The sequence below is a fragment of the Malurus melanocephalus genome, unplaced genomic scaffold (assembly GCF_030028575.1).
Source record: "Malurus melanocephalus ecotype Western Australia unplaced genomic scaffold, MMel_1.1 scaffold_139, whole genome shotgun sequence".
NCBI classification, from domain to species: domain Eukaryota; kingdom Metazoa; phylum Chordata; class Aves; order Passeriformes; family Maluridae; genus Malurus; species Malurus melanocephalus.
This window is the reverse complement of record NW_026623371.1, coordinates 371,101-395,949: the sequence shown is the minus strand read 5'-3', so window position 1 is coordinate 395,949 and position 24,849 is coordinate 371,101. Positions and strand designations below refer to the sequence as shown.

At 43.2% G+C, this 24,849-nt stretch overlaps 1 protein-coding gene across 2 annotated transcripts in view; it reads left to right on the top strand.

Annotated features, from left to right (window-relative positions):
* The first annotated feature begins 15 nt into the window (after window positions 1–15).
* Window positions 16–24,849, top strand: part of GRB10 (growth factor receptor bound protein 10) — a 141,392-nt gene continuing 116,558 nt past the window's right edge. The window contains exon 1 of one of the 2 annotated variants that reach the window (XM_057371053.1): window positions 16–152. The gene's annotated coding sequence lies outside the window, so the exon portion shown is untranslated. The remainder of the gene's footprint in view (window positions 153–24,849) is intronic. The other variant, XM_057371054.1, reaches the window with a different exon arrangement.

Below are 24,849 nucleotides of genomic sequence, written 5' to 3'. Positions count from 1 at the left end.
CCCCGCCGCCCGGAGGATCCCCCTCCCCGCCCGCGCTCCCGTCCCCGCCACCGCCGCGCACGACCCTTCCCCCGACCCCCCGCGCCCGCCCCAAACTTGGCGGGTGCGCGGCGCCCGGCGGGGACGGTGCCGGCCGCCCGCCCGCCCAGCAGGTAAGGGGCCGGGGGGCGGCGCGGGGCGCGCAGGGGGGCGGCGGCTGCTGCTGCCCCTGAGGAACCGCAGCGGGGGGAGGCCGGGCCGGGGTGGGTGAGGGCTCGCCGGCTCCTCGGTGGCGGAGGCCGGTGGGAGGAGGAGGAGGAGAGCAAACTTCCTTTTCCTGGGGCCGCCGGCGAGCCCCCCCCCACCAAGTGCCCGCGGGGAGCGCCCCCCGCGCACCGCCCGCCGCGGAGCCCCCGGGGTSGGACGGGGGGCGGCCCGGGGCTCGGGGGATCGGCCCTTTTCCCCGTCTCGGGGCTTCCTTGCCGCGTTTTGTTTGCTCGCCTGCTGCGCGCCTCGCCCCGGCGGTGCCGGGAGCCGGGCTTTCCCGTCGCCCCGCGCTGGAGGAGAGCGCAGASCTGCCCCGCCAACTGCTGGCGGTGCGGCTGCCGCCGAAACTCGCCGGTATTSCCCCCGCTCCGCGCAGGGTTTGCGGGAGGCTGGCGGATGGGCAGCTCGCAGAAATGCCACCCCGGAGTGCTGCCACCTTCCTGCTCATCCGCGGCGGGGATGTGCGGCGGCGGCCGTGTGCCCTCGGGAGAGCGGCCCTGCCGAGCCCCCGGCCGTGCCGAGAGCCCCTCCATAGCCCGGGACCCTTCCTGAGGGGCAGCGCGGGCTCCTCCTGCCCCAGCTCCCGCCGGGGACAGCCGCGCACGCACGGCTCTCATTGTATAACTGTGGTACTGCAAGCCGGGGCTGAAACTGTGGCATCTTTATGCGAACAGTTTGCAGTTAATTGGTTTGGCAGATGAACTCCTGCACAATCCTCTTGCCCGCTTCTGTTGCTTAAGTGCCAGCGCCCCCTCCCACCCCTTTCCCCCTTTTCCCCGCTTTCCTTTGAAGCGTCGCATAACTCTGTATTGCCAGCAGGATGGAAAGTGCTGATTCAGCAGCCAGGAGCCCCACTCCATCTGAAGTGGTGGTCTGCCTGAAATGTTCCCATTTGTTGAAATGGGAACATGTGTTGCTGGTATGTCAAAGCGGCATTGATCAGGTTTTCTAAAACAGGCCCAAAGAATGTGGTTTGCTTTTCCCTTCACTTAGGCAGAATGAATTTGGGTTTGGGGCAAAGCAAGAGGGGGCAGAATAGGAGAGATGTGGGCATCTCCCACCTTAAGTTACGCTTCTAAGGGGCAGCTGAAAAGCTTTTACCTCATAAAGGTGCTCACAGGTTTTTAAAGGAGAGGTTGTGGGATGTGTAGCAAGGATGCATTAACACTCCAGCTCCATCTATTTCTATGTTTTGAGGCTAGTAGTTGTACTTACAGCTCTAGAAAAGGTACAGAGAAGGGCAACAAGGCTAATCCTAGGATTAAAAGGAGTGAGTTATGAGGACAGGTTAAAAAAAAAAAACCTGCCACAAATGTATGGAGATTAGGAAACCTGYTTGGAAAAGGGGAAATATGCTTGAAACTTTACGTGAGAACTCTGGCTGTGCTTCATGATCGTTTTGGGGCTGAGGCACGTTGCGGGAGGTAAGCAGGATGCTCTTCCCTTGCACTAGTCATCATGCAGGGCTTAACCTCTGAGTGCAGCACAAGGAGAGCTGCTCCAGAGCTGTATTCCTCTGGCCAGGTATACATTAATCCATTTGCACAGGTATACATTAATATCAAGGCTGTTTAGGTTTTCTTTCTCCAGCACCGGACTCTTAAAATTCAGCACAGTGTAGAGCAAACAGCAGAGCCTGAAGGGTTCTGTTTGGTAGCCTTACTGTGAACAGTRAACTGACAGAGCAGCAGACCCTGACGCTTGCTCCAGTGATCRTTTTACCCTGCTATAGTCTGATTTATTTTCTTCACTTGGACGTTATTTGTTCTTAAAGTAGGTCTTGTTTGCCCTGGCTACATATTAAAGATCTTGTGGTACTTGTATGGTTTTCCTTGGTTTTGTTAGTCAAACTATCCCTTCTCTTAGYACTGTGTGAGTTGGCTTTCATTCATCCTCACATACAGCCACACCTGGATTTCAGTAGCATATTCCTGTGTTTTTTTACTGGGTAGTCCAAAAGCACTGCCTAAATGCAAAATGGGTCTCTGCATCTCAGTTCTGCTGGAGTATATAATGTGTACTCTGTGAATAAAACAAGTGTTTGCAGCCCTCTGTCTTGCGAGTGCTTAAATGACTCCARCAAGAATTGTCACGAAGGTTTTTTAGAAATCTTTGATCGTGTTCTCATCTGTGCTTGGGATGTAAATGGGCAAAAAGTATCTGGATCTTTCTGGCAAAGGTATCCTTCCAAGACAGGGAGTTCCCAGCTGGCAGAGGAGAGGCATAGCTGGGTCATGCACTGCTTCTGCCAGCAGCACCAGAGTGTTGTGCTTGGAATTTGTTTTCTGACAGCCCCAAAGGAGCAGATGTCCCTCTAGATGATGAGGCACCGTCAGCTTCCCTGGGCCCGTGTAGCAGTGGCAGCAGGCAAGCTGGGGGGCTCCCGGGCAGTGTCACTCTGGGTGGGACCCTGCTGTCGCTCCCTTTTGCCATGCCTCTTAATGTGTGGTTATGGAGGTGATGATGCTAAATGAGGCCAGATTTCTGGGTGAAACTTTTGCTTAGACCAGCTCAGCTCTGTCTTGGGAAGTGTGTGTGTGTATGTTTGTGTGTGAAATTCACTCAGGTGCTTCTTTAGAGCACTGAAATTTGGGGTGGGGGAATAGATAGAAGGGTACTTTTTGATGTCCAGTGGTGTGCATTTTTAAGATGCATTTAAGTATTTGCTCAATTARAAATTGCACTGGTTGCAGTAAACACTGTGGTGAGACCTCTTACTATTTTCTGCTGGCCTTTTTATTCTAAACCTCTGAGTGAACTTTATTAATGGGGTCAAGGGAAAAGCTTTTCTTCACTTTAAGCCAACATTTCTGTCCAAACTAAAAYGAAGGAAGCCTGCTTTTCTTCGGATTTATCTCAGCTATGAGAGTGTTGGTGCCAGTTCACAGTGCAGTGTTTCTTAAGTGTGCCCACCTGGCCCAGTGTTTTCACAAACAAGGAAGATAACTCTTGAGACCTCTGCCTCTGTCAGGCTTGCATGCAGCTTGCCAACTGGCTTGGCTACAGTGTGATTGCATAAGCCTCCTTCTGTAGGAAAGCAGGCTAAGAAGTTAGGATTGTTTTTCTTGGAAACTGGACCTGCTCCTGGCCATGTCCAAAATATATCAGTTGCAGCTCTTCACCCAGGGAGATCTAGGAATGGAGATCCTTTACCGAAAAGTTGAAACCCCACAATCTTTTTCAGGAATTATAAGGAATGAGGTTGCCAAGGAATCCCTTTATTAGTATTGAGCTTTATTTTCAGGTTTGCTGTCCTTGCACTGCCTGCTGGTCAGGAGAGGATGATGCAGTCTAAACTTGGATGTGACAGAATAGTCTTCATTCCCATCTTTTTTTTTTCTCCCAAACCAGTGGTAGTAGGGAAACATATTATGATGAAGTAAACAGATGTCACCTCACTGACTTCTCTTTCTTTATACATGTTGAACTGTGCACTTCTGAACGAGTCCCATGCCAGATCTTTCCTATTCTCATGCCATCTGTTGAATTGGGCAGCAGTTCTCCCTTTAGCTCAATATGGCTCCTCTGTTGCATTGTGAATGTGGAGAGTACTGTCCTGGACAGCCAGATTCCACTATGAGTGCAGCATAAAAGAAAACTGTTGATGAGTATGAGGCATCCTCTCTACAGTCTCTTAATGCCTTCAGTGTTGAAAYAACCAGAATAGCCTGACTTTATAAATTTGGTTGGATATATTTGACATTCCCTGTCCTGGATACCCTCTCTTCAGCAGGTACCTGATGTAGAGAGACAGACAGGCATTACATTTTTCATACAGGTACATTCCTCTGAAAATGGTGGTGTTTATGRTTTCCAGCAGCTTTTGGGCTTCAAATGTACACAGGAGCACTGCATATTGAAGGATTGACTCACCACCAGGGCCAAAGTATCCTGAAACTCTTTAATAAAGAGATGCTCACATTTACACAGATGTGCATCCATTGACTGAAAATTTCCTTCCCTCTTTGCCTTCCTAGGGTCCTTCATAAATTGTAGATGGATCAGTTCATGCAGAGCAGTTGGACATGGCTATCAGGACTGAAGGCATTGCAAGTTCATCCCCTGCTTTAGAGTAGTGCCCTTGTGAACAATTCTGTCTTTCCTGGTCTCTGTAACAGAAAAGACCAGAGATTTCTGTTTAATGGTGGGGAGTCACTCACAGAAGTATTAGTTTGAGTGCTGGGTCAGTCACTTAATCTTAAAGGTGGCAGCATTTTTATGCTGCTGCTTGGGTTTTTACAGGCAAACAACCTGTTGTGACATTGACCAGAGACTCAGGTGTGGATTGAACTAAAATATAGTCAGGGTGAATAACGGTGGGTTCTTCAAAGCCCAACACTAATGCTCATTTACAAGTCAAGAGGGCTTTTAATGAAACCTGCTAATTGCATCCCAATTAGTTAACCCCTGGGGAATGCAGATGACAACTCCTRAATGGCTACAGCAAAAGCTGTCTGGCATGAAGATCGGTTGTCTTAAAGTGGATGATCTTTTTAGCAGAATAGATACCTTCTTCAGTATCATGGATTATACAACATGTAACTATTCCTRTAAATTAGTGTGAGGGACCTCCATCTTCCTGAATCCTTTCAGAAACCTTTGGTAGCTCATTATCCCTGGATATCAAATGATAACTTTGGAGAGAGTAAAATTGTAGAGGAAAATGTATATGAAAATGTGTCTCCGATGTATGATATGAAGTGAAATTGCAGGTTATGTCAAGTTTGTAGATTGCCAAACTAGATCTGGCATAATGTAGGCACATGGCATGAAAGTCATTGATACTGAGAGGTCAAATGTGTCTCTTTTGGAACTCTTTTCAGCTTTCAAGACTGCTGTCATTGAGATTATGCAATTTCAGGTATGATGGGATAAAGCTTATTTGCTAGAATAGTTTGACCTCTTCTTGGAGAAAGGATCAGCAATGGGAAATTCCCCCTTTACTACGTGATGATGGAACAGACTCCTTTTATTCTTCCCTTAAGTGAGAATTGGGAAGAGGATGAGGGGGGGTTGCAAGTCTTAATTATAGTGTGTGGTGTATTTCTGAAAAGAGCTTAGGGAGGATGGTGATAGTCATGGTCCTTGGATGCAGAGGTGATGAGTGCCCTAAACAAACTTCTGGGAACACCACAACCATCTCTGCATTCTCTTCTTGTGGGCAAATGCTGTAAGAATATTTGAGAGAGAATTGCAGTGTCCTATTTCTGCTGTACTCTTTTGTTGGGCTCCTGGGGAAGACTGCAAGAGGTTTTCCCATTATCTTACCCTCCTGCTGTCGAGCTGTCATCCTTAGGCCAACAGCAGCAAATTGAGCAGCTATGTTGATCCTAATGCCCAACCAATTGTGTTAATGGTTACAATGTTAACCATTGGACAGTTCTGCTCRAGCTGTAATATTCGAACAATTTATTTCTTAGTGAGTCTGCTTCAGCTTTTTTGGAGGCCAAACCCAAGAGCCATGGGGATGTTCCAAAAAAGACAGTTTTGCACAGACAGGGCATGATGAATGGGGTAATTGTAAACATATGTTTGGTTAAACCACTAGCAAACCAACCTCTCATTCTTACCAGCCTCCATCAATGCCAGCTTTTGCTAGCTCACAACAGGACAAAAATAGGAAATKACTTTCCTGGCAGACAAACCACAGAGGAAATACCATGCCATCCTGTTGGAATAAACCTATAGCCTAGTGGGAAGGAGCTCTCCTGCTGAGCAGCAGTGGGGATTTCTACATTTGCTCACACRGTAAACATCAGAGCATGGTCCTTGCACTCCCTTCATGCTCTTGCTGCAGAATTTGTGTCAGCAGAGAAATCTGAGGAACTGAGCATCTGCATTCAAGCTGAGCCTGTGGTTGCTGAAGGCAGCTACGTCAGGGTGGATAATGCTCCATGAGACCAGTATCATTCTTCCATTATGCATCCCTGGTGAGAAAATCAATAAGCAGGGAGAATCTGTAATTCTGTGGACTCCTTTCATAGTGCAGATTAGCACTTGATGAATACTTAGAAACTTATTTCACTGCCCAGCATCTAAATTCTGCCTTTTTTGATGACTTGGTTGAGCTGCAGCTCTGTCCACACTCACATTGTTGATTTGTAGTGTAGACTAAGTTTTCAGAAGTTGCTTTTTTTTTTCTTATTTTTTATCTAGGTCATCTTCACGTGTTATTTTAAATTTTGAAACTGTGAGGAAGGGAATCCATAAAATGTCACCCAGATCTCTTTTACTGCTGATTTTGCTGTTAGTGAATGATCTGTGGTTCTGTGATTCTGATTTGGCACTTAAATGTATTTTTGGTCAGGGAGTTGCAGTTGGACTCAGTGTCTGTGCATGCTTCATATATCTGTAGATGTCAAAACTAACTGGCAGCAAGGATTTGAGTCCTTTACTAGAGAAAAAAACTGCTAGAAAATTTTTCCCACCTACTGGTTTTAACGGAGGATGGTAGGACAAGATGGTTGTATATTAGAAAGGATTAAAGCAGAAGTTTTCAAGGCCGAAATAAAAATGAGAAGGTGATTTTTTCCCCTCTCCCTGCTTTCTTCTGTCCTTTTCTGTGATGCTCATCTCTGCCAAACTACTAGGTACAGATTCAGATAGGAGAACGTTCTCTCTCCTTAAATGGGAATTGAGAGAGGGGGTGAGAAGGACTGGGGGAAGGTAAAATCTGTAGGTTGGTCTTGTTTAGTGTACTGTTAAAGCTCTGAGCATCCTTGGAAAGGAATGAGGAGCTTTTATTATATCGAAGCACAAGTGTGGAATTAAACTTCAAGGAGTTGGAAAAGCTAAAAATTCAGAAGGCTTTGGCACAAGGCAAAAATATCACAAGCTTTCTTAAAAGACCTGCTTCCCTTCTGGCTCAAATGTATTAGAGTCCATTTAGGAAAATGTTAAGGGAGAAATATGTATTTCAAGGCCATCAATTTTTTCTGAATTAATGTCTTGTGGGGGATCATTCTTCATTCTAATAGCTGTGTATGCTGACATCACCCGAGATGTCAGGGGATTATGTCAGAATTCAAGCTTTGATATTGTGCAGAACAATGGCTCAAGTGCTGGCAGATGCTTTCTCRGTGGGTCAGGTTGCTTTTGTTTATCCTGTCCATCTCTAACTGTTCCATTTACTGTACGTGGTCACAGCAAGAGATGCAGTAAACAATTTCCAAGAGAAGCRTATCTGTGCAGCATGATTGTGGGGACAAAGTACTTCTTGCCTCTGCATCTTAYGCTAGAGGCAGATTTGCCATCATCTAGATGCAGAATGAATGCATTTTTTTACACTTGATTAAAAAGCTCACCAGCTGTAACATTGTCGTCTTTGTTCTGTTATTTTTTATATTTTTTTGTTTGTCATTCCAGGAATTCTGAAGTCCCAAAAGTTGATGCCAAAAGTGGGTGGGTTTGGTGGTGGAGGTTTTTTTTCTTTTTCCTCTGGTCTGTTGGTTTGTTGGTTTTTGTTTTGCTTTTTTTCCCTCACTGGTTGTTGGGCACCTAGCTTTAGTTTTTAAATCATGATTTTAATGAAGGCCCTTGTGGTTTAACCTGTCAGGCATCGAAACACCAGACAGTTGTTCACTCACTTTYCCCCACATCAGTGGGATGGGGGAGAGAGTTGGAAAGAAGGCAAAACTCGTGGGTTGAGATAAAGACAGTGTAGTAGAACAGAAAAGGAAGGTAAAATAATAACAACTAAGAAAAGAGTATACAAACAAGTGATGAACAGTACAAGARGTGATTAGAATGGAATGTCACAGTCTGTACATAATTTTCATTAATTGATTCTTTTGATATTCTTTACTGGTAGGCTATTATAAATTACATGTAATCATCACATTTAGCATCACACTGAAAGGTTTTCGAAGAGGCATTGGGTTTATTTTYCAAAAGGCTTCATGAAAATTGTGCAGCAAGACTGTGAGATGAGCTGTAGGAGTGGAGAGCAAATGCTCCTCGAGTTGCTGACATCTCTAATGTGTACTCAGACTTATTTCACATTTGGCATGCATTTTTTGTTCTAGAGCTGATGCTCAAAAGGATCAGGAAAAATCTCCGGAGCTCCTTGCTAACAAAGGTGGATAACACATGGGAAGTTAGAGGAGCATTGCAAAGGCTGTTGCAGCTGATGCAGTTTAGGTGTGTGGTAACACTTGTAACACCTAGTTGAGGTGTTGGATAACTTTCCTCCCCATTGCCCTTTGAAAAACAGCCTAAAGTAGGAGAATGGCATTGCAAGATGTGTTGCTAGTCTTACCTTTATCAAAATTAGTTAAGGCTATGATGGTTTACTTGCAAATGGTTCAGCACTTCTTCCCAGGAGCAGAAGTTCTCATAGGAGAAAATGAATGATTTTGAAAAATTCAGTGAAAGAATCCTGTGCTGTAACAGCCTGATTTCATTTGGCTTCTATTCATCTCTGAAAACATCTTGGGTCCTTCATGTCCACCTCCTTAGCAAGATTTACTCCCCAGGGCTCTCATTTAAAATTCACATGAGCTAAAGTGGCATATCTGTAGGTGATGTGAAGTTGCCTTTCGGGTCAATTTAACAGTGCTTGGTGGGGTTTCAGGGAGACAAGCACACATGCAGCCGTCAAGAGAGGCAGAGACTTTTATCTCTTTGAGTGTTGAAATACAACTTTTTTGTGTGTGTGTGAAAGATCTACAGTGTGAAGAGATGAAGAAACTTTTTCCCTGGAAGAGAGGCACATCTTCATTTCTCAAGGGATGTGGGCCATATTAAGAGCTCACTGCTGCCAAAACRTGATGATGTTTTTGTTGGAATTGTTTGGGTGTCTTACCTTGAGTCGGCTTGGTGTTTCACTGTGTGTGTGTGCGTGCATGGCTAACTGTCTAACTGGGTAGGAAAGCTATCCTGGGTACTTGTTTTTTCTGGGTTTGGTTTTCTTCTGGGTTAAGGGATAGGATTAGTCCTTGGAAGCATGTAGTGAGGCAGCTGAGGTGAGGTGCTCTTCCAGGAAAAGGAAGAGAAGTGAGAAAGAATTGTTAGGTTGCCAAGCTGGCCCAGCAGTTTGCTGCCATTGAAAAGAGATGGGACCTATTCTTCTCTTTTTTTCTTTGTTAATTTCAACAAATCTTATGGAGCTACATGAGCAAGCAAACTAAARACTAGACCTGGCTTAGTAGAGGGTCTCCAGAGCCTGCCTGTATTTGCAAGGTTTACCTGTTGAGGGGAGTTTTCTGCAATATGTGGGGGTTAACCTTGTGTTTGATCTCTTTGCTGCCCTGGAATGTGGATCCAAGTGATGTTGTCTTTATTCATGTCTATTTAAATTTACGTCTTTTTTATAAAATGAGCTTGTGTTGCTGGGTTGTTTTCTTAAAATGAATATAAAACGTGTCAGTTCTAGGTGGGGTTTTTTATAGAGCAACTCAGCCATAACAAAAATGTTACTATTGCTCTTGTACGTTTAAAGAAGATAAAAATAGCACCTTCACAGTTCCAGAAAATTATTTAAGGTATGTGTAGCTGTATCTTATTATATGATCGTCATAAAACACAGCCACTGAGGAAGTAACTGGTAATAAATCCATCATTATTCATATTACGAAAAATARCAAACATAATAGCTGTTCAAACACCAGAGATTTGGTTGACTTGCTCTGAAACGTAGTGGTAAAACATACTTGTTTCAGACCAGTTACCAGCTGAAATGTTTTTTATTCCTGGAATGTCTCATCTGTTCCCAGTCTCGGAATCCCAGAACTGCCTGTGAGCTGGTTCAGCCGTTCTGCTCCGATCAAGATGGGTTTCTGTAGCCAAAGTCAAACAAAGGCATTTGAGGTGACTGCTCTGGCATCTGCTTAGGAAATGGTCCTGATGGTTGAGGGGCAGATCTTGCCTGTGAGCTCCTGTGGCTCTTGAGGGGCTGCCTTAGAGCTGCGATTTCTCAACCGTGCTGAAGCTGGTCTGCTTTAGCCTGGGAAGAAGCCCAACCAACCAACRACCCTGCAGACTGAATACCAAAATRYGTTCTCCAGTAATTGTTCTTTTCTGTGCTAAGTGTGGAATGATTTCAGAGGCAAGGTGACATGTCATGCGTTTTCTTCATTATACCAAASAGAGTTTGGGAAGACCTGGAGTTCAGGGTCTTGGGTTCAGGATTGCACAGCAGTAACTAGGGTTTCTCTTCAGAAACATTTCTGAATAGTTTTTTCCATGATTTTAGCACAAAAATTACTCATGACTAGTTCATGAGTCTAGTCAGGCTGGATACCAATTTCATTATATGTGGACTCTTGGATAGATAGAGGAGGAGATCTTTTCTCAGCCTTTCTTGCAGGCTTCTTCTTGCCTCCATCTAGAAACAGTTTCTGTCTTTTGTGAGGTCATTTGAACAGTGACAAAATGTGTATTAAACGTGTRTTAAACCCCATACCCTGTGTTTTACTTTGAGAATTCTCCATCAGCTGCTGAATGTCGTTCAGGTTTTATAACAAATGCTACTCAYTCAGTTGCTTTGCAGAGCTGTGTTGGGTTGTGGGGCTGTTGAGGTGAAGGAGGTAATGAAYGAGCAGCAATTTTATGGGCACACTAATGGGGTTGCATACAAATAGTAAGTTTCTTCCTCTTCTCAGGGTATCTGACCAACTWGTATGCTTGCCTTCAGCCATGTCATATCTGTACTGACTTTGGCAGTGGTTCAGAGAAGATTCATCCAGCCMGTGAACCATTCATGGGAYGAGTACTTTTTAAAAKTAATTGTTTTATTTATTTTTTTWAAGTAAGTAGGGACTGAAGCTTTCTTCCTGTGCGCAACTGCGGCTTTTCTAAAGTCAGTGTTTGACTACAGATCAGGYGGTGTGGTCAGAGTGATTTTTGCCTAAACCTATGTTAGTGCCATAAATTGTTGCAGTATGTGGGCAGTCATGCTTTCATCCAGTACCTGCGCTTAGTCCCCTCTTCCTGCCAATATCCCCTAGTACTGCAGTTGTAACTCTGTGAAACCAAGCAAGGAAGCGTGTGCTTTGTGTGAGGAGCTTGTGAACTCTTTAAATCCTGACTTACCCTCTGGAAAGCCTGGATGTTCCCAAGTGGAGCATATATACACGCTAGATATATTACTGTGTTATACAGTCCTTTTATGGTGTCTGAGTGAGGTGCATCTCCTCTGCAGTTCAATGTATGCTGCATCCAATGCTTCTTTGGTGTCCCTGGGACCTTGGGATGAAGCCTTTCAGCAATGTGGGGCTGAATGTGGGGCAATCAGTATGCAGGGCTGGTTTATGGGGCCGGGGGGCTGCTGGGCTTGGTGTCAGTCTGGAACCTTTGCAGGGCTGTGGCTGTGTGTGGGGCTGAGAGGCTTGGAGGAGGGAGCTTCAGGTTAAATCTTCCTGTAGTCTTCTGGGATCCTTTTAAAAGTCGTGCTGTAACAGGACAGCTCAGGATACCTAACACCTTAGCCATGTCAAATGAAGTCCTGAGAAAACCAAAGGTTTTATAAAAAGTGATTTTCACCCAAGATACTGTCTCTGAAATCCATTAGYAGTTTAAAATTAACCAAATATTCTAGGTAGCTTAAATGAATTTTAATGACTTTCTGCCACTTTTCTTAGAACAGTCMATTTACAACCTTGTTGCTTTAAGTGCAGCCTGGATTGGAAATGTGTTATTTTATCAATGGAAATGATTTTGTAGCATGGCAGTAATCTTCCTAAAGAYTTGCCTGGTCAATGAAGAAGTAAAAAGATTTGTATAAACCAAAGCAGAGCAATCTGAAGTAGCTGTATCCTAAAACTGGCCTAATGTATAAAGCTTTGAATTATCATGTCATCTTCCACCAGGAAACACTGCAAAAAGTGTCCTGCCCTTTTGCATCCTGTCAGAAAGAATCAACCCATCCAACTATTAGGGAGGAAAAATCGAATACAGACTAAAGATCTAGAATTTATCTAAGAATGTAAAGGAAGGCAAACTAAAAAGGTTGGGTTTTTTTTTTTCATTGTGCTACACAGAAAAAAAAAGAAATATTAGAAAACATTTGGTCTAGTTTTGAGCATTTGATCAGCAGTTTCTAAGTGACCTCTCTGCTCATATGCGTGTTTTGTAGCTTTGGGAGGGAAGAGGGAAAGCTGCATTAAAGGAGAGAGTTTAGGAGTCGTGCTGAGAACCTGGAAGAGAGGGCACTAAGAAGGGAATATTGATACAGCTCAACTTTTTCATCCACTTGATCTTTTGGAGTTTTTTTTTCCTCCTCACAGAGCACCCACTTCTCAACAGTGTGAGAGGAGAAGGAATCAAATTGGCTTCCATAGCCTTGTATGTCTTTCTAGTGTGATGTAGAGAAAAGGCAGAGTAGGCTGCACCCTCACCCTCCTCTGGTGAAGATGAGGTGATGGCTGGGGAAATGTCTGAAGTCACAGCATGGCTAAATCATGGCTCTGAAAATGATTACTGATATGATTATCTTTTTGGAGTTAGGCTGATGCTTTCCTGGAGCTGCTGTGAGGCATCTGTATAAGAAAAGCCTGCAGGTTTTGGTGGATGCGTTTTGCCTGTGTGATGGTTGTATTACTCTGTGTTTGCTCCCACATCCCAGCCTGTGGCAGTTAAATTCTCTCAGAGATGATGGCTTCTCCAAAGGTAGAGGAAGTGTTAGGAAATAAATGTGGGGAGAAGGAGTGTTTATACCACAGTGCATAGTAAACATCTCATTTGTGATACAGGTAGATATTTTTTCATGTCTGAAACTTGGCCTTGTTTCCATTCTGGGCTAAACCACAAGTGTTGCTCTTGAAAGGATGTTTATGTGCCATGTCCTGTGGCCTGGTGGCCATTCAGACAGCCAGGGATTCCAGGGATAACCACATGGTGAGGCCCCTGAGCAAAAATGCTTCTGCTGAATGCCAACAGTGGCACAGTTGAACTCCATGGAATAGCAATACGTTCTCACCTGTCTTGAGTGTCTACACTTATTGACTTAATTTTTTAAAACTATTTTATTTTCCCTTCTGTTTTCCAGCCCTGTCACTCCTTAGGAGTGACTACTGCTTTGCCTTTATGGACTGCCAGCCTCATGCTCCAGTTGTAAATATGCAGAGTGGAGAGCAGAGGGTCATTCCTGACAGGGAGGGATGGGCACTGCCACTAATCCTGTAAATCCACAGCGGGTCCCTCCCATGCACAGAAACCTGATTTTAACTCTTATGTCTTTCTTTGCTGTGATATTTACATATAATTCCTACTTCTTAAAACAAGAGGGAGTTTGATCTAGTCAGAATTGAGGAAAACTGCATGAGCTAGCCTGATGAATATTCATCTCTGTATCAGCATCTTACTCAGGGATACTCAAGAAAAGATGACAAATGACTGTCTTTTTGACATGCACAGTATAAAGCAAATGCAGTTTCAAAGGCCCCCTAAGCCTTTGTGGCATGCTTAAAYATCTTCCAGTTGCGTGGTTAAAGGCTGAAATAAGTCTTGTACCCAGGAGTGCTGGATTTGTGAAATGCCTATCCCCAGCTACTTCCATAGATGCAAATAGTGGAGGTCAAACTGGTGTGTGGGGAGGGGGCCTGGAGAGAGAAAATTGGCTGAATAAGATGATAGTGCTTGCAGTTWTGTCTAATCAGAGTTCATTTCCTGTGGATATTCCCAGAGGTTTTGCATAGTGAGAACAAATGCAAATGCAGTTTGGAATACACTGGTGCTCACAGTCCACRAGCTAAAAAAAAACCTGAAGAGAATGAGGTTTTGTTGGTTATCCCTGCCCCTCCAAACATCCAGAGATGTTTGCTGCTGAGTAAGTGTTAGTGCCAAGCTGCAGAATGATTGGATTGCACCTTGCAGTACTCCTCCAGTCACTTGTGCTGGGGTAGCCATGTATGGATTATTACCTTCCACCCTCTTCTGGAAAAGGAAATTTCTCTAYTCCTTGCATCCTTCAAAAACCTGACAGGCAGTGAAACTGTAAGATTTTGATCTACAGCTTGTAAATTGGGGGTGAGCATTAAAAAATACTCAAGACATTGCAGTCAATGTGCTGTTTCTGTTGTTTGCCCTCCAGGATGAGACCAGAGAGCAAAATTCGTAGAGCTGAGGGTATTGCCCCCGTGCCTSTCTGTTCTCAGGTGCTGCTTTGTTTGTAGTGTAAGGACATGGCTGCATCCATGTATCAACAGAGGCAAGTGCCTGTGTTAGACTTCTTAAAAAGTTATTTTAGCACCTAAAGTTTTGAGTTGGTTGGGGTTTTATTTGTTTTATTTGTTTTTGGGTTATTTTTTTGTTTTGTTTTTGGTTTTTTTTAGGCCATTTCAGCCCTGAAGGTTACAGTTGATTTGCAGCTTGTTGGTGTTCTCATCGTGGGTACTGTGCTTTGAAGAGAGAGAGGAGGCAATGCATGTGTTAAGCTTATTTTTCTTGTAGCACAGTGCTTGATTTGGGGAGGGGGCTTCACACAGGTTAGTGTCAATGACAAGCTGGAGTGTAGCTGTGCTTCTGATGGCAGCCTGGTGACAKTGGTTGGGGGAAATTGCTTATTCCTCACAAAGGCTGTCGACTCACTGTTTTTTTTCTCCCCTTTTGCAATTTTGACTTGGTGCTTCTCTTAGCTTTTCCCTATGCCCTCACTCCACCCAGTACAGTAATGTTTTCCAAAATCCTTGCTTTTTAAACCTTCCTGTTTCTTCTGAAAGTTGTCGGCATGGAGAACATATTATTCCCTCTTTCTTTGCAGCAGGCTTTCATAGATTTGAAAGATTTCATCATGACCCTTACTTTTGCTTCTTTTGGCTGAGCTCCAGTTAATTCTGTTTTTTCTTTTTTCCTCCCAGATGTCATGTTTTTCTAATTCTGTGATGTTCGTATTGCTTTTGCTTGGATCCTTTCCAGTTGATCTTTTCTGAAATTTGCTGAAGATTGGGTACAGCTTCGTACTGGAAGCTTTATCAGCCACAAGTAGAACAGAACTGTTGCTTCATGATTCTCACATATGTTCCTCTGTACATTCCTCTGTGGTATTTGCCTCTTTCTCAACAAAGAATTTTCCAGTTTCTAAAACTTGCTTTGAATTAAGTCTTCCAGCAAGCTGACAGTTTTAAGTTAAAAGCTTCCTCAAGTTTAATGAGTGTCATTTTCTCCTTCATTATCTAGATTGTTAGTGTTAGAGTAGTGTGGGACTAGGGYACATCTCTGCAGAGGTTATTCAGCATGTCAGGCTGTTTTGTGAGTATTTCAATTTTTTTTTATGTGCCAAGCAAATGTAAGTCAGTGCAGTTGGCCAGTCAAATTCAAATCTACCCTAAGACGACTGTTTGCATTGATAATAGTATGACAAAATTTTCTGAACTTTTTGTAAGAATGCAACTTTAAACTTTTTGACGTGGTTTTGCTAATGTGGAGATTCAGATTCAGTATCTACTGCTTCTGTGTTCCTAAAATTCATTATTCTGAGACAGTAGGATGTTGAGTTGGTTTGATTTGGCTTATACATGAACAACCAGTTTTTGTTGAGTTCAGTTTTCTTCTTGGTGCTAGCAGATGGGTTTAATGGCAAATGTGCAAATTAAGCAACAAGTGTCATTCTTAATGTTTTTCTTTCCACTCCTTTCCCCTGCCACTTCTGTAGGAAATCACTGTTTGCCATTCTCCAGCCTTTACTACCTTGTCAATCCACTACGAACTTTGAAAAATAACTGTTAATTATTTGAAGTTTCTTTTTTTGTTGTTGTTTCTTTTTTTTTTTTTTATTTTTTTTTTGGTTGTTGGTTGGCTGGTTTCTGTTTTGGGCTTGTTACCTGTAGCTTTTTTGAGAAAGTGATGAGTTGGCTGACCTTTTCCTTAATCATTATTTTATTGCTGTGGAATTGCGGAATGAGGTTTTGATGTCTCTTGTTTCACTTTCACTTATTTTGGTATTGCAATAATTGTCTGCAGGCTATTGCTCTTTTAGTGGAGTGCAAATGGWTGGACTTTGCTTGACCTCTTTACCTAGCGAGGCAGACAGACTAATTGTTGCTTTTTGTCGTGTATGGGCAACAGCAAAACTTAAATTCCTTGGGTCTGAGGACTAACTAAAAACTGGAGATAAGAGAGAAGAAACTTAGTGGCAGAAGGCTCTCTTCAAAGTTCCTTCATCCAGAGTCAGTGTACTGAAGTGGTTAAAGGGCAAATGCCAAAAGGCTGAATTTTTGTCTCAGCTTTCTTGTCAGACTTGGGTGAACAACATTTAATTGATGCCCCTGATCAGCTCAGCCATAATTCAGAAGCCATGGAAGGTTTTATATATGTTGCTTCTGCTACTGTCTGARATTAGAATAATTAGAATTAGAAAGTACTGAAATATATGGATGAACCCGAAATGACTAGATAGTGGCATGATAAACTAGGGGCTTAATCTTGTGTCACCACCAGATCTAGAAGCATGTTGGATAAGGGGATGTTGACAGAGTGGAGAGAGTGAACAATGCTAATGCTGTTCACAAAATAAGAACCCTTCTGAAAAGGAACGTACAGTTTCAAGAACAGATGGTCTAGTGGTAATAGAGACTAACAAATTTTTGTTGGCTGGCAGCCGTYTTTCAGGTTAGGATTTTGTCTTTAAAGCTCTTTCATGGAGTTGACTTYCTTGCTGCAAAGTACTTGGTAAAAGGACAGAGTAAATGACTCCTGGGAACTTGTTCTTCCTGGTTTAACAAAAACGAGATTACACTGAAAGTGCAAGGTAAGGGACAGTCAGCTCACAGTGACAGGTAGGCTTTGTTAGAGCAGCCTGTGGGTATTTTGAATTTTGTTCTGCTCCCTGCACTCCAGAATTAGCATGCTGCAGGACGGTTGTCACCCCTGTGATGGAAGGTGGGAAGACTGACTTGGAAACATGCACAAGTCTTGCTTTGATCATCTCATTTCTTCTGCAGAAGAAACATATTGTTTGTGAGACAGAGCTTACATAATCGTCCTTCTGTGGTGTGTGTAAACACATTTAACACAGGCCTTTTGTTTCTTGACTAGTTTAAATTTAATCCTTAGTGTATATGCAGTGTGGAAGGGGACACGAGAGGGGTGAATTAGAGTGCGTTTGGGATTTGTCCTCTCCTCCAGTGCCCCAGAACTTGTATCGACTCAAACCGAGCAAAATGGAGATATAATAATCCCATTTTTATCTTCTGTCTGTCCCCAAAAATCAAACACTGTCTCTAACTAATCAGTGGTATTRGAACAGTGAATCTTTCCTTGCCAGGTTGATTCTCTTGTTGCACAGTAGCTGGGAGAGAGGCTTTAAATGCAGAATTAGCAATAAGCCTGGGCAGTTTTTGGCTGGCTCTTAATGTTTAAAGTCTTTAAAGTCACCCACTAAAGCCAAGGCAGAAGAACAAACGTCGGCCTGGGTATGTGGCATGTGTGTTCTTGTTTAATATCGGAATTTCTGGTATGGCCAGGGATGCATGCCAGCTTTGGCAGCACAGGGCACAGTTCAGATACTTAAGTACTGTACTAAAAATAACAGGACTATTTTAGACTGGGACCCAATTAGGGAGAGAATAACTTGTTGCTCTGCAATCAGCAATCTGAAGTAGCAGGCAGGCTGCAATGCGCACGTAAACTCGGCTGTTTTGCTTGYGGAGTTGCCAGTTTTGACGCTGCTTCCTCGCTGTTTTCCTTAGATGCTTTTCCAGAGGTTTAAAAAAAAAAGGGAAAACAACCAAAAATACCCCTCCTCTTAAGGCAGGCTTTATGTGCTTTGGTTCACATTTTGATATTGCAGTGTTTAATTGCATTACAGCTCCTAATCCTTCAGTGTTGGCTTGGGAAATTCCTAGAAGGCAGGGAGCGAGAGGTGAGGAGTGGTGCTCACAGTGAGAGAGCTCTGCTCTGCCCCACAGAAGGGCAGCGAGGGTGAATGGGGGCAGTCAAGGAGCCGAAGGGCTATTTGAAGACACTTGCTTTCCCCCTGGTTTGCCTCCTGGGGATGGAGGAGAAGGGAGTATGGCTCCTGAAATTTGTTGCTGCTGCTTGCTTTTCTTTGTCAAGAAGTACAGTGAAAATAACATGAACGTTTAACCTCCTGAAACAAAGCGTTACTTTACACTTCAGTAGCTTCTCTCTGATGGTTTTATTTTTGGTGATGCTGCTGGCTGCCACCTTCTATTAGATTGCTTGAATTTCAGTGAATCAAGTTAGAGGAACCTGAATTTCTCAGTGCGCAGTGTGTGTGGAGTGATGTGGAGTGGGCAAGCATGCTCCAGCATCCAACTCCTCTGGTCTTGGAGGGCTTTCAARTGATTGGCTGCATCTGATCACTGTTTTCTGCCACTGATCAGAGTGGGGTTGTGGATGAGGGAATGCTTTATGGAGCCTTATGCAAATGCTGCGTTGGATAGACTTGAGCTGATACTCRAGATGAAAGCGAAATGCACCTAAAATTTCTATTTTTGTAAAAGTCTTTGTAGCATGCTATTTTGAGAACATGAAAAAGCCAGAATCTTTTTGGTGTTGTGACTCTCACACTGTTTTGAAAGTAGCTCTTCTTTTTTTTTTTTCAAAATAAAAAGCTGATAAGGGGTGTTCAAGGCTTTGTTGAGCTGTGGCCTCTTAGTAGCTTTCAGTAGGGTGTTGGCCTTATGTTGTGATTTTGGGAGGACTTAATCAGGTTTCCTTAATCATGCCGAATGTTTCATGTTCTTTAAAACCTTAGATTTCAATTTGCTTTTGTCCCAGCCTGAAACGCAAAGGAAGGGTCTCTCTAGATGCCCATTATGAAACCAGGACCCTCTGTATTCCATGCTAAAACGTATCTCATCATGGATGTAGTACAGTCCCAGGGAAATGTTGGGAGAGGCACCTTGGAGAAGCGGATCAAGCTGTGGGTTGTCAGGAGCCAGCATTTGGGCATGTGCTTGTGGGCTMCATGGATTCTACCTTCTGCATACTGCAGCAGCCTGCAGGACTGGCTGTTAAAAGTAAATGTTACATGGAGGATGCCTAGCAACTGTGGTTTTTAGGTGTCTGTGCCAAATTGTTAAAGGTGCAAATCTGTGAGATTGGTGCAGCGTTTTCTGGAGGATGCAGCGTGGCAGTGCTGAGGTGCTGCTTCGGGGCCGCGGTGATGTTGTTGTTCCTYCAGCTCTCCTTCACTTGCCCCAGTAGGTTAATGTCTAGTGCCCACAATTCTCAGCCAGGAATATTAATTAGAAAGGAAAAAATGTTGACTTGAATTGCAGTTGTTTAGGTAAAAGCCTGCAAGGAGTTTTACTCTCTTTAAGACCCTTCTGCTTCATGGTGAGCCATGCTGCATGTGTCTGGAGTGTGCACATCTATTACTATCATTGCTATCCCTTATGAGCTTTCTCCAGCACCTGTCTAAATTTTTATTATTATTTTAACACATTCTTAGGTCCAGTCAACCCATGGAAAAGATTGTCATATTTCCTATTGATTTCAGATTTTCTGAATTTTTCTTTTGAGAGTGAATGCTTATTCTTTGGGCATTTTCACTGTGTCCTCTATAACTGATTCAATGTCTTCCTCCTTTTCCTTCAGCTSTCTCTTTTCTGTGCCAAATGATCCAGGACTTTTAGTATCTGCTTTAGGAATTCCTTTTCTCTRTACTCTTTCTAATCTGTTTTACCCTTTCAATGTCATAACAGCCCACAGTTTTCAAGAAGTGGGTGTGCCCTGGGTTTAATGACTTGTCATGATTCTACTTTGCTTGTGGCAGTTCCTTGATTCTTAATACTGTATTTCCTTGTGAGGTATTGTCTGCTTTTTTTTTTTTTTTTTTTTTTTTTCCTCCTCTCCCTCTTTCCTCTAAGATGCTACTTCAAACAAGACTTCAGACTCCTGGCACTTACTTTGGTGGTACACACAAGCTGGGTTGTTTTTCTAGCACATTGACTTGAGTTTGTGGAAATTAGATCAGTTGCCCTTTTGGCTACCCGTTTGCCTGTGATCGTCGTTCTGCTGTGCTCTGCATGAAGCTCCAGTTTTGACTGTGCACATCATACTGCTGGCAAACTTTGTCCACCTCCCTGGCTGTCACATTTCAGAAACCTTAAGGATATGTTGAAAAGAAGCGCCACTATGGTCATTTCCTCCTTCTCTAGGAAAAAAGCTCCCATGTTTTCCTATCTTTAACTGTTATAATTTGGCTGGGTGTTAAGGGGGGAACCACTCCAGCAAGCTACAACAGCTCTCGTCCTTTTAAGAGTCCCCAGGGATAATGTCCACATGTGTCTCGTTCATGCAGTATCATAAATCTTGGGTAGATTTTAGTGCTAACTTTTGCAAAGGCTGTACTGACTCTTGCTTGTGCCATCTTATTGATTATTCATGTCTGTTATCTAGTTTTAGCTAGTTCTTTCAGAAAAGAAGTTGCTTCCTAATTTTTAAATTGCCTGGATTTACATTGAGCTCACTTCTAAAAACTGATGTAACTTAGCATCTTTCATGCTATGTCCAAATCCCTTTGGGTATGACACAGGACATGTACAGTAATTAATAGTTGGGAGTTTGATGATTTCCTTTAGAAATCTTGACTGATTTTTTTTTCCATTGTGTAATTCATAACAATCTTTTAATGCTGCTCTTAAAAACTAATCTGTGAGCAGTTACTTAGTATACATGGTGCCTGRTTGGCTTATTTATTTCGACATTTTTAAAGAACAAACATAATATCTCTTAAGGAACTAAAAACAAACCAGTCCTTACATTTTCTTTCTGTTAAAAATCCTTGAAGATATTTGCRGTTAAGGTGGGTTTTGGTGGGAGAYGTGRGGGAAAGACRTGATTGCCTGTATTTTGCAGCAGAACTGGTAGTTGGTGCCATTCTAATCTGGTCTTTGGRTTAAGTCTTGTGCCCCAAGTTCACTCTGTGCATTTGTTTGAAGGTAACCATAAACATGAAATTGATCTTCACTCTCCTGGCTTGTGGGGCTCCTGCCTTAGGTTATAGGGCAAGCCTGTTACAGCATCAGTACATCCTGTGTTTCATTTCTGAACTTGTGTCCCTCCTCTGCGTTGCCTGGTCTCAAATTACTGGGACACCAAGTTAACATCTTCGAGCGYACTTGGCAGAACAAAGTCAGAGGAATGTACTTATTGGTTAGAAAAGTTAAATCTCTGAGTTCCGCAGCAAAAAGATGGATATAAAATTTCCACACCTGAGTAAGAATTCAGGCAGGCCTCCCACTAGCAAAGGACAAGACTTGAGAAGCTCTCATCTATCTTTTGCAATGTTTCTAGCACATAATTAAATGCTGCTTTCCTGTCTCGCCTGAGAACTTGTTTATGAAACTTAATATTGCCCTGTGAAACTCAACACTTTGCTTCTTAATACTACAGCTTTAGTGATGCTCAGTGAGGTGGGCAGGGTGCTTTGTGTATCAGCTGTTTCAGGCRTGGTGAAGGCTAAATACAGCACTTCCTTAGCTGGCACTTGGAAGTTTCACCCGTTCCCGGGGAGGGGGAAGAAGTGTCAGTGTCAAGGCTCAACCCTGTAGCAGATGCATCCTTCAAAAAAATAAATAAAACAGCTGAGTCATTCGTTCATTCTTTTTCTTCCACGCTGCCGGCCAATCCCTATACCCTTGTATTTCACACGGGAGGGAGAAGRCAGACAATACTGTCTTTTATTATTCATACCCTGCAGCTCCCTATCTTCACAAAATACGGGTGGCGTCTGTCTGTCTCCACTTCATGGGAAAGATTAACAACAATTAAGGTCAGCAATTAAGGTTGTGAAAACCTTTGAATAACTGCAACATCTGTTCTTATACTGGAATAAATAAAAKAAAGCTGGGATTCTAATTGCTGGCAGAGTACTTGCTCATATCTGTTTTGTAATTGTGGGCTTGTGAAATTCCTGTTGTTAACTGGTCCCTTGCTGGCCAACATCACTGGCCAGCAGTCGGTGCAAACTTGCACAGTTCAGCCAAGAGCCACGTGCTGAAAGTGAGGGTGCAGGGCGAGAAGTGGGCATCGTGTGTAACTCAGCGTGGGCACTGTGGCMSTGGAGGTCAGCTGGTTCCTGACATRGCTGTGGGATGTCGTCAGCCCCTCACCCTTGACAGAACTTCCCAGTCCATTTCAGTGTAAAATAAAACTGTTTTCTCCTAAACTGCTCTTGGCTCTGACTGGTTTTACTTTGAGACAGAACAGGGTTGTTGAGGGGAAGGTTGCCATTTCGCAGCTGGCTGTTGTTTTTTCCATAAGCTCARATTTGATGGCAAGAGAGCACCTGAGTGTTCTGAGGTGGATGTTTCTAGATGCAGTTATTTCCAGTGCCCTTGATGCCTTACTTGTATCAGAAAAAAATTACAGATTAAAGAATGTCTTGAACTTCAGTTAAGACTGTTCAYTCAGGTAAGGCCATTTTGGTATAAAAGAATGGAACATTGAATGGCTGATGAATGGAAGAGAACATCCCAATTGGAAAGTACCTATAGTGACCATTCAGTCCAACTGTCTGACCACTTCAGGGCTCACCAAAGGTCAAAGAATGTTCTTAAGGGCRTTGTCCAAGTGCCTCTTAAATACTGACAGGCTTGGGACATTGGCCACCTCTCTAGGAGGCCAGTTCTAGTGTTTGACTAGCCTCTTGGTAGAGGAAGTGTTTGTGTATCTAGTTTGAACATCCCCTGACTCAGCTGTGAACCATTCCCACACATCCTGTCACTGGATATCAGGGAGAGGGTTTCTGGTAATGGATGACACATTTACTTCATTTTGTCTGACTATACAGAGTGATTTCTTAAATTGTCTGCAGAGCAAATGATCATCAGTGTTGTACTTTCCATCCACAGAATGCRAACTTCAGTCCAGCTCAAGTGCCTGGAGCTGGAGCCTCGTTCTTTTTGGCACATGTAGCCTCCACATAAGGAGCTGTTTGTGTTCTCACTGGTGCAAAAACTGAGTGATTCTGTGCTTTCCATTTGACTTTTTTGATGTGTTTAAAAGTGGATCTTATTAGGCATTTAAACCTTAAAAGGTTTAACCTGCCTGAGGCAGAGATCTGTGTTAAGACTGGGGGATCTATCATCAAATCTGATAGAAAATCGACCATGTCTTTCTGTCCCTTAGTCCATGGGAGCAATTCAGGTGCTTTTTTTCCTGGTGAGCTCAATTTTTCTCCCTCCCTATGCATTGGTAGTGATTTTCTCTAGTCCTGCATTTCTTTACTCAATTTGCAAGATCTTTTCTGGCCAAGTGCTGCTACTTGTTGTCATGATATCTGTTTCATTGCTGCTTCTTGCTTTTCCCAGAGAGACTGACCCGAGTGCTTGTTGGATTTCTTCAGGAGCAGAGTAGGAGGGTCTGCCCGTAGCTTAAGAGACAACATTAGGAAGTTCTGCAYCTGGGAGCTCCTCTGGGAGCAGTGGCTAGCATTGCCTGCCTCAGAGAGAAGGGCACTTCTGTATGGAGCTGCCCTCTCGAGCCTGACTCTTTTAAAGCCATCCAGCTTCAGTGAACTTCTGCTTCTGTCCTGTGTTTCAGAGAGAAACTTTCTGGTTTTGTGTAATTAGAAGGTTGCCAGTTAAATGGGAGAGTTCTCATGAGCATTGTGCTGCTCATTTTAGGCTATTGGCTTATGTGAGTTATTGGACTGGAAAAGATGTGTAGGAAAAGATGCTCCGGGAGACAAATGTGATAGTTTCCAATACATAATGTAATTTATTTAAGGCAAATAATGCCATAAAGAGAGAATATCAGGCATTGGTGGCAATTCTGTGCTACTGCTGTCCATTCAAAGGAGATGGGGAATATTACAAGCAAGTGATTGCTGACATCTGTAAGCATCAGAGCATGAGGTGAAGGGAATATTCTCTCTCTTCCAATGACAGAAAGTAGCATKAAAGCCTGTGGGAGGTATTTGTGTAAAATAAGCAGTTGTGTGAAGCCATCTCTTCATGCAGAGCTGRGTTTTAATAAAATAGAACTGCTAATTAGCAAGGCTGAAATGAAAATCGAGACTTTTCTGATGCATCTGTCAAATTGATTGTATTAATGATGAGTGAATGCTTTTATATATCAAAATACAAAGTAGCAAAAAACATTTGAATTGTTACTTCATCAATTAACAGCAGCAATTAGAAATTTGAATTTCTGATATTCACAGAAGCTTTGCAAGAGAGCTCATCTGCTCCTTTGATAAATGTTTTGTTTTCTTACACTGCAGTGCATTTTGGGAGGGGGAGAATGTGTTAGAAGAGCAAAGCGTGAACAAAATCTCTGTCTTAAACAGCAAAAGAAATTCGGGGAAGAGAACTGAGATTTTTTTTTTTTTATTTTTCATGAGGTTGACTGAGTTCTGCCATGTCATCTTGCATTCTGTGCTGCAGCTAAAGAATCGAATTCACATGTATGTGTAAGTGCATGTGTGTAACATATGTACATAATGGATGTACTATACACACATACCCACTGAGGGAAATTAAACCCTAAAAGTTGCTGAGAGGAAGTGAAGCTTTGTCAGGATTGACTTTTGGAGTACAGAGACCAAAAGTCTGGGGATAGTCCATGACTGGTCTGGCACGATTGCCAGTCTTGTCCAGAGGTACTGAGAGTTTGAAGTTTAGGTCCTGTACAGTGGGGAAGGATTCCTTTGGCTGGTTTTATGTCTCTAGATCATGGATGGTTCCATCTGAA